Raw genomic sequence first — 9,288 nt, 5'->3', positions numbered from 1 at the left:
AGTTATTATGCTGATTATGATTTAATGTTTCTTTTACATATTGTTAAATAATATTTACAATTTTCTTATGGACAGCAGGAAGTATGTCTGTGTGTGCCCACACAACTCATTTCAGTATAGCCAATACATGGAAATCTTGCTAGTTTGTTGGCAAAACAGTTTTAGTGGTAGAAAAATAATTCTTCTTGGACTCAAAGCACAAAACAGCCTAAGGGGTGATTTTTGAATGTGTGTCTCTTTGAAAGTTAGTTTTGACATTTCCCCTTTCTTCTAAGCTTATTTTTTCTTCCTTATGTTTTATAATTTTGATTTTATGAGAAAAACCATGCCATTTAAATTTTCAAACATTTACATATATTCTGATCTTTTGAGTTCTAGTTTTTCTCTGGAGACTATGTGTTGGGATTTATATCTTTACAAATGCTATTTTTTAAACTTTTTATTGATTCTTTTTGAGTTTCCCATCATGCACCCTAATCCTGCTCATCTCCCCATTCCCCTCAGACCCAACTTCTGCTCTTGCAACCTCCCGCAAGTAAAAATATACAAGGAAACAAAACAAAAATCATAGAAAATATCTCATCGTGGAAGCTCTTGTATGTCACAGTGTGTCCTACAGTAGATCCCTTTGTCCGACACTTCACTTGCAAATGTTCATTGCAATAAGTCATTGGTCTGGTTCCACGTCTCTGGCTTCTGCAACACTATCAGTACTGGATCCTCACTGGTATTCCTCCCAATTATCCTGATGTTGACCTGTGTCATGGAGATCCTGCAGCTTTGGATCAGCAGCACTGGCTTTTTCAGGCATCCTAACCATTCACAGATGATATAGATTTGGGGGACCAACACAGAGCCCTGGATCTGGGCCTGAGTGGTAGCTGAGCTGGCCATTGGCTCCCCCTTATCCTCAACAGCAGGGTTAGCTCTCCAACACTGCTCCAGCTAGGCCACCCAATGCTGCCAGCAGCAGGAGGCAGGATCAGTTCTCTTGCTTCCAGTCCAGCTCACCACAGCCACACCTCCAGAGCCAGCTCCACCATGCTACCCATCCGAGGTGTGGGGCCCACTCTCCCAATTTCTGCAGCCTGTGAGGAGCTGGCTCACTTGTGCCTTTGCCATCAGGGTCAGCACTACTCTGTTGCCCAGGCAACGTGCAGAGCCTGCTCTCCCAAGTGCTACAGCCAAGCCAGTGAGGGAGTAGGGCTAGCTCTCTCACACTCATGCCTTCAGAGACAGCTCTCCAAACTATCACAGGTGGTGAGGTACAAGGGAGGGGGAAAGCATCACCCCCACCCCCACCCGTACACCTACACCACCTCAAGGCCAACAAATGGTTGTGTCAGCTCTTCCAACCTCTTACCCTTAAGAGCCAGCTCGCCTATGTCCCCCCTCAACTAGGGTCAGTTCTACTATGCTGTCCAACTGGTGAGGGGCAGGGCTAGCTATCCTATAATCATGACCCTGGGGGCAGCTTTCCTGACTGCCAGGCATAACTTAGGGGGAAATCACCTCTGCAGTTGTGCCACCCCATGGCAAACAGTGGCAGAGTTAGATCTCACATCCGCGGTTTCAGCTCCTCCATACCCCTACCTCCAAGGCAAGTTCACCTTGCTGCCTGGGCAAGGCGCAGGCTCTGCTCTTCTGAGTGATGCACCAATGAGAGATGGAGCCAGGTCTCCAGAGCACCACAGCCAGTGAGGGATGGGGCCAATTCTGCACAGCCCCTAGACATCCACATGGTCCTCAGCAGCTGCCCCAACCAGTGATATCCCCATATTCTCTAGTGGTATTGAGCCACAGACATTTATACTACTGTATAATCAAGGACCCAGACCTAGTCCCTCAGCAGCAGCTCAAGCTGGGATCTCATGATGGTCCTAGGTAGCAGGGCTGGCCACTCACAACAAGCTACTCCTCTCTACCCTTGAATCTTCAGTTCCATCTCTCTTTATAATGTTCAAGTTATTCTCCATCTCGTTCTCTCCCATCTGTCCATGACATACTTGCGCATTGTGGTGACTCCCTTTGCAAGCTGGCCACATGCCTTGCGGGAGGGCAGGGGATCTATGACATCTTACATCTGTGCTACATGGCATGATGGCAAGCAGGTATCTATGGAATGCCTGTGCCTTGCACTGGAGGAAAGATCTGTAGATGGCATGGTTGTCAGCAAATCTCTGTCTTTCTCCTCCCATACTATGCTATGGGGGTGGGCTCTGTGTGTCTATGGCCCTCCAATGCAGTGGGGAAGAAGGCAGGTCTGTGGGCACCTTTGCCCTCCCACACCACAGGACATGGTGAAAAGCAGGACCCTGTTTTCCTCCTCACAGCCTGAACTACATGGATTTGATTTTGTTTTATTTGATTTGAGTTTTATGAGTCCTAGGTATAAAACAGCTTTGGTCACCAGGCCAGGTATCAAGTTAGGATGAACCAAGGACTACCATCTGTTCTGCCCCTGACTGATATAAGAACATCAACAACAACACGGTGTCTCTTCTGCATTGCTGGGGAAATAAATGCCTTGTTTTACCAAAGGAATGTAAGATGTCTGGTAGCTTTGAGCAATGCCTTTCCCTTCAGAGGAGTTTAGGCCCTGACTCTCAACCATCTCTTCTTTCTTTTATTGTCAGATTTTTGTTTCTTCATTTGTTGTTATTTACAGGTTTTCCCCCTCTTTATTCCACTTGGGATTTGCTTAACCCATCTTACAGCCGCTGTGGAAACTTTACTTCCCTCTTTTATAAGTTTGCTTTTCCAGAGATGTTTCTAGTTTACCCTATCATTTTCCTACAGGCACCAAATTCCTCTCGTCTTTAAATCTGTTCGGATGTGTCTGTTTCCTAATGCTTGGAGGTTTTCAGACACAATAGAAACGTTCTTCTGCTTTCTTCTAATCATGGTCAGCATTCATTGAATTTTTGCTTCACATTTTAAAATAAAACATTAAGACTTATGCTTTACACATGGTTTTTGAACCTGGGTTTCATTCTAGAACAATTGAGTGACTACTTTTTTTTTTTTACTCTACATTGTTTGTGTGTGTGTGTGTGTGTGTGTGTGTGTGTGTGTGTGTGTGTGTGTGAGTGTGTGTGAGTGTGTTTGCCACTGGATTCATATGGAGGTCAGAGGTCATCTCTGTGCATTTGTTTCACTTTTTCCATTTTGCATAGGCTGTTGGGAGCAAACTCAGTCCTTCAGGCTTGCACAAGAAGCACTTTATCTACTGAGCCATCTCTCTCCAGTCCCTAATTTTCTTTTAATGAATCACTTCAGTATTGAACTTGAAACCTCATCTGTAAATGTGATAAAAAAAAAAAAAAATCTTCATTTATACAGGTTTCTTTTTATGTTATTCAGTGAAAACTTTCATTTATTGTTATCCCATTTTCTTTATAAAGTCTTGTTTCCTTGATAGATTTATTTCTATGGGAGAATAACTCTTTATGTTTTATGGGGCTTGCCTTATAAATTATATTATCTAATCTATTGCTTTGTGACCCTGTTAGTATCCCTGTTATATCTCCTAATGGTTCTGTTACTCTCTCTCTTCTCTCTCTGTCTCCCTCTCTCTTTCTTTCTCTCTCTCTCTGTCTCTCTGTGTGTCTGTCTCTCTCTGTTTCTCTCTGTCTCTCTGTCTCTCTGTCTCTGTCACTCTCCCCTCTCTCTCTCTTTCTCTTTGTGTGTGTGTCTGCCTCTTTCTGTCTGTCTCTGTCTGTCTCTGTCTCTTTCTGTCTCTCTCTCTCTCTCTCTCTCTCTCTCTCTCTCTCTCTCTCTCTCTCTCTCTGTGTGTGTGTGTGTGTGTGTGTGTGTGTTAATATCTGATCTTCTGAGAGTACTGGCAATATCTTCTTGCTTTGAAACCTCATGGTTATTACCTGTATATTTTCTCTTATTGTATGATCTGTGTTGCTATTCTCTCTTCCTTTGTGTGCTCTGCGACTGATTCAGCCAGTGCACTGAAACTTCCGACAGAGCTCCACCTACCTTCCCTGCTTAGTTTTCAGTTATGTGCACATCAGGAAGATGATACTCCTTTTGTAGATTAGAGCACAGGATCTCAGCAGCCAGTTCACTGCCCAGCCCCAAGCCTTGCTACTCATTCTTACCTCCTTAATGACCTCCTCTCAAGGTGTACTACCATGTTGTATGGCTTTTTCTTTTCCAACTTTGCCTCTAACTTTTGTAGGATCTGCCTGGTTTGTACATAGCTGGCAGTGACTGTTTTTAGGCATGTGTGGTAGTTACATTCATGCTTCTCAGTTCCAAATATACCTTCATTTCCTCCCTAAGACATGCAAACATTTTTCCTTCCTAGATGGTTTGGTATTAAGCCTTTTCTATTGAGGGCACTGGAGGGAAGGAGGAAGAGCTTCTTTTCTGGTCCCTGGTTGTTCTCCTCGTCATTTTTGTGTCTCAATAACCTGAAGCACAGACAAGACATCCTCTGAGAAGCTTCTCATGACAAGATTTCAGCAGCTACTTTTTCAATACTTCTTCAGCACAGCATCTTTAATAAGGGCCCCACCAGATGGGCATCATGGCAGCATCCTTTTCAGTTGGTTTGAATCTTATCATCAGTCTTCCAGATGTGTTTGCATTCTGGATGCCTTTCTTGGCCCTAGAAAAATATTCTGCTTCCAATATCTGTTATCTCTATATTCTTTAGAGTGTCCCTTACTCCTAAGTTGCTTTTCTTTTCATTCCTTGTTTAAGACATGACAGAATATCTTCCAGAGTTAAAACGTGACATTTGCCAACATTCTAAAGAAGCTTTCCCATATAATCAGGATGGCAATCACAAATGATCAGCAGCTCTTGTTCCCAGAGAAGACTCATTGTAAGTACATTCAAAGATGACTTTACTTTCAGCCAATAATAACCATGGTGCACAAGACTTCTTATTGCTTCTAGACATATATCAATTCTAAAAGCATCAGCCTTATCAAACTTTTCTTTGCCAGAGCAGTAATTCTGAGAGGCTAAACAAATGTTCTGGTAAATGGATAAATATTAAGACTCTACAAATGCCTCAGAATCTGTCTTTGGATGGGGATTTAAAAAAAAAGTGTATAAAGAGCACATGGAGCTTACTAAAAGGCCTTTAACAAGCTACCTGGGGAGCTCAGATCAAAAAAACAGAACTTGATGTACTGAAACAAAGAATTCACCACAGCTCTAAAACACTTTAAAAGCACAGACATTTGAAAGGATAATCCTGGATCAGAAGTGGTACCCACCATGTATCTACATTAAGAGTACATGTCTCAGCCCAGTTGTTGTAATTGTTTCTGTAATTGCATTTTGAGTAGCAATCATAACCATCCTGGCCTCCAGCACTGTGTCTGTAAACCATCTCTATCTATATCATCCAAGTTCATTACCATACCATACACATTTATAGGCCTGGTCCCCACCTCTGGTGCCCCAAGAAGACAGATCTGCATCATCCATATGGATCTGGCATCTATCCAGGGACCCTCCCTTCATGTGTCTCATGACATCTGAGATATGCTCTTAGTTGGTAAAAGTGACTATCCAAGTTAGCATTAACTGTAAACTTGGCACAGCCTAGAATCGTCTAGAAAAGCAGTCTCAACTGAGTAAACTGTCTTTGTCTGGTTTGTCAGTAGGCATGTCTGTGGGAGATTATCCTGATTGTTAATTGCAATAAGGTGACCTGGAACTTTAAACCAAATATATTTTTGCTCTCCTTAAGTTGGCCAGTGTGTTTTATCATAGCAAAAGGCTCTATAACAGTGGTGAAGCCAAACCTCCAGTATCACTGGATCTCCCTCATCTTGAAAACCTCTGGTATAGGACCAAAGCTGCCAAAGTTGTCTTCAAGCATGTCCTCATTGGTATTGAAACAGATCCTGCCCACAAAGAGCTTCCTTTCTTCTTAAGGCACAGCGGAGAATTCTGAGTCTCCACTGAGATTTTATAAGAGAACAGAAAATGGTTAGCATATGAGATAAGTAATATAATAAGGTGTCAAATGTGAGAACCAAGGATTAAAAGACTCATGGAGACTACACAAACAAAATTAAATGGGTAGAGACTCTGGGAAAGACTAACAAAGCAGACAATTGTTATTTCTTTATATTAATCTTTCCCTGTTTGTATTGCTGTGTAAATTTCTGGGTGCCAATTGATCCACGAATAACATGATAAACTATAACCTTCTTATTACCATATAATCTATAGAACTATAGTAATGACATCTACCAGAATTCACTTCAATTGTTTTCTACACTCTGGAGAGGGGCAGAAGTGACAGACATAATTGGTTCTTTTCTTTTCCTATGCCCCTTTTATTAAGAATAGATTTTTTTCCCACACAATATATTCTGATTACAGTTTAACCTCCCTCTACTCATCCCAGTTTCTCCCCCACCTCCCCTCCCATCTGGGTCCATTCCCTGTCTCTCATTAGAACAGAACAGATTTCCAGGAGATTAACAACCAAACACAAAATATGATATGCTAATAAAAAGAAAAACCTTTATGTCAATGTTGGACAAGACAAGGCACCAGGAAAATGAAAGAATTCCAAGAGAAAGTCCATGAATCAGAGACCCAATCTTTCAGATACTTAGGAATTCCACAAGAAAATACTTAAGCTGAGAGCTACAGTCTATATGCAGAGGCCCTGGTGCAGACCCAAGACATCACTGTGTGTGCTGCTTCAGTCTCTGTAAGTTCACATAAGCTTTGATCAGTTGATTTACGGGGCCTTATTCTTCTAGTGTCCTCCATCTCCTCTGGCTTTTAAACTCTTTCTGCCTCCTCTTCTGTGGTCTTCTCTAGCTTTGATGGGAGACATATCATTTATAGCTATAAATGTTCCAAGGTCTCACTCTTTGTGTTATGTCTGGCTGTGGGTCTCTGATTTTTTTCCCATATGCTACAGGAGGAAGCTTTTCTGATGATAGCTGGCATTGATCTACGAGTAGAGTAGAATATCATTAGGAGTCAGTTTATCGCTATCTTTTTAAATCAGTACTATTTGGATTTACCTTACGTCTTTAGGCTATCTAGTCTCTAGATCTTGGTCACTCAAGCAGTGTTGGACATGAATGAGCTCCAGCCTGTTGAGTGGGCCGACATTGTTTGGCTAGTCACACAAGTTTTGTGGCACCATTGTCCTAGCATATGTTACAGATTATAGATCAAAGGTCTTTGGAGTGGTTTGTGTTTGTTTTTCCTCTTTTGGTAGCCTACAGAATGACTACCTGTGCCAAAAACATCAGACATAGGGATAAAGATTCTAAATAGGTCAGTTCTTGCCCTCCCCATGTTCAGTGCATTATGTGGGTGTTATCTTCAGCAATGGGGCTTTGCTATCAGTTTGTGGGTAACAGTCTACTGTCTTGGCAATGGCCTGGGTTGTTGGAGGATTTCCACGGTACCACTTTTCTCAAAAACTAAACAAAATGTAATCCAGTCCCTGTATTGAATGCTTAATTTGATGACAAGAGATGGCCAGTTGGGACTTCATCTCCCTCACTGTTTGATCTCATTCAAATCATCTTCATACATTTGAGGAAGTTTCCAGTGCACTAGGTTTCAAAACCATCATTCAAATACCATTCAATTCTAACTGTCTCTCCCTAGGTACCCTTCCAAGCTTCCCCCAACTGATTCTTTCATTCCTACCCCAAGTCCACCCATAAAATCGATTCCATTTCACCCTCCAGGGAGATCCATGTTTCCCACCTTAATCCCTTCATCTCTACCTAAATTCTCTAGGTCTACTTATTGTAGCTTGGTTATCAATATTTATTTAATAAAAATATAAACATATAAGTGAATACATACCATATTTATTTTTCTCGTCTGGGTTACTTCACTCAGAATGATTTTTTTTTTTTTTTGTCTAGTTTCATCCATCTGCCTGTGATTTTCATGATGTTATTTCTTAACAGCTAAATAGTACTTGATTATGTAAATGGACCACACACTTTCATCCATTCTTCTGTTGAAGGAAATGTAGGCTGTTTTTAGTTTCTGCCTATTATGAATAGAGCAGCAATGAACATGGTTGAGCAAGTGGCCTTGTGGTTAGATAAAGTGTCCTTTGAGTATATGGACAAGAATGGTATAACTATATCTTGAGGTAGATCGATTCCAAACTTTCTGAGAAACTATCATATTGATTTCCATACTGACTGCAAAAGTTTGCTGTCCTACCAGCAATGGATGAATGATCCCTTATCCTACATCCTCAACTACATAAGCTATTGTTGACCTTAGTCTTCCTGACAAGTACAAGATGGAATGATGAAGTACTTTTGATTTGCATTCCCTGATGGCTAAGGATGTTTCTCAGACATTTGAGTTTCCTTTATTAAGAATTCTCTATTTAAGGCCTGGTCTTTTCTGAAGGGAAATGGCAGAGTATTTGAATGTGATGGTAGGTTGGGAGAGAAGTGGAAGGAGGGGGACTGTGGTCCAGATATAACGTTGGAGATAAGAATAAAGTATAAATAAATAAATAAATAAATAAATAAGAATTCTCTATTTAGATCTGTACCCAATTTTTAAATTGGATTATTTGAGGTTTGAGTATCTAGTTTCCTAAGCTCTTTATATATTTTGGATATTAGTCCTTCATCAGACAGGGAGTTAATGGGGAAAATAACTTGTCCCATTTTGTAAGCTGCCACTTTGTTCAAATTATGGTCTTTGCATTACAGAAACTTTCATGAAGCCACATTTCTTAATTATTAATCTTAGTGCCTGCATTATCAGTGTTTTGTTCAGAAAATTGTTAGCTGTACCCATGAGCTCAAGGCTCTTTCCCACTTTCTCTTCTATCAGGTTCAGTGTTTCTGATTTTATGTTGAGGTCTTTGATCCACTTACACTTGAGTTTTATGCAGGGTGATAGATAAGGGTCTATTTGAATTTTTCTACTTGAAGACACCCAGTTTGACCAGCACTCATTTATTGAAAATGTTATCTTTTTGTCAGTATGCATTTCTGGCTTCTTTATAAAAAAATCATGTGTCTATAGGTATGCAGATTTATGTCTTGGTCTTTAATTTGATTTCATTGATTAATGTGTCTGTTTTTATGTCAAAACCATGCAGGTTTTATTACTATAGCTTTGTAATACAACTTGAAATCAAGGATGGTGAGACCACGAGAAGCTCTTTTATAGTTCTGGATGGGTAAAACAATTCTAGATTTATTGGGTTTTGTTTTTCTTTTTTTCATGTGAAGCTGAGAATCGTTCTTTCAAGGTCTATGAAAATTTTTATTAGAATTTTGATGAGGATTG

General features: G+C 40.8%; 1 non-coding gene across 1 annotated transcript; it reads right to left on the bottom strand.

Moving 5' to 3' along the window:
- Window positions 1-2,376: 2,376 nt before the first annotated feature.
- On the bottom strand, window positions 2,377-2,518 carry LOC143440206 (small nucleolar RNA SNORA48). Its single transcript, XR_013108047.1, has one exon. It is a non-coding gene; the product is annotated as a small nucleolar RNA SNORA48 (small nucleolar RNA).
- Window positions 2,519-9,288: the final 6,770 nt, after the last annotated feature.

Source organism: Arvicanthis niloticus, chromosome 28, assembly GCF_011762505.2.
Source record: "Arvicanthis niloticus isolate mArvNil1 chromosome 28, mArvNil1.pat.X, whole genome shotgun sequence".
Taxonomy (NCBI): Eukaryota; Metazoa; Chordata; class Mammalia; order Rodentia; family Muridae; genus Arvicanthis; species Arvicanthis niloticus.
This window is presented reverse-complemented; position numbering and strand designations above follow the sequence as displayed.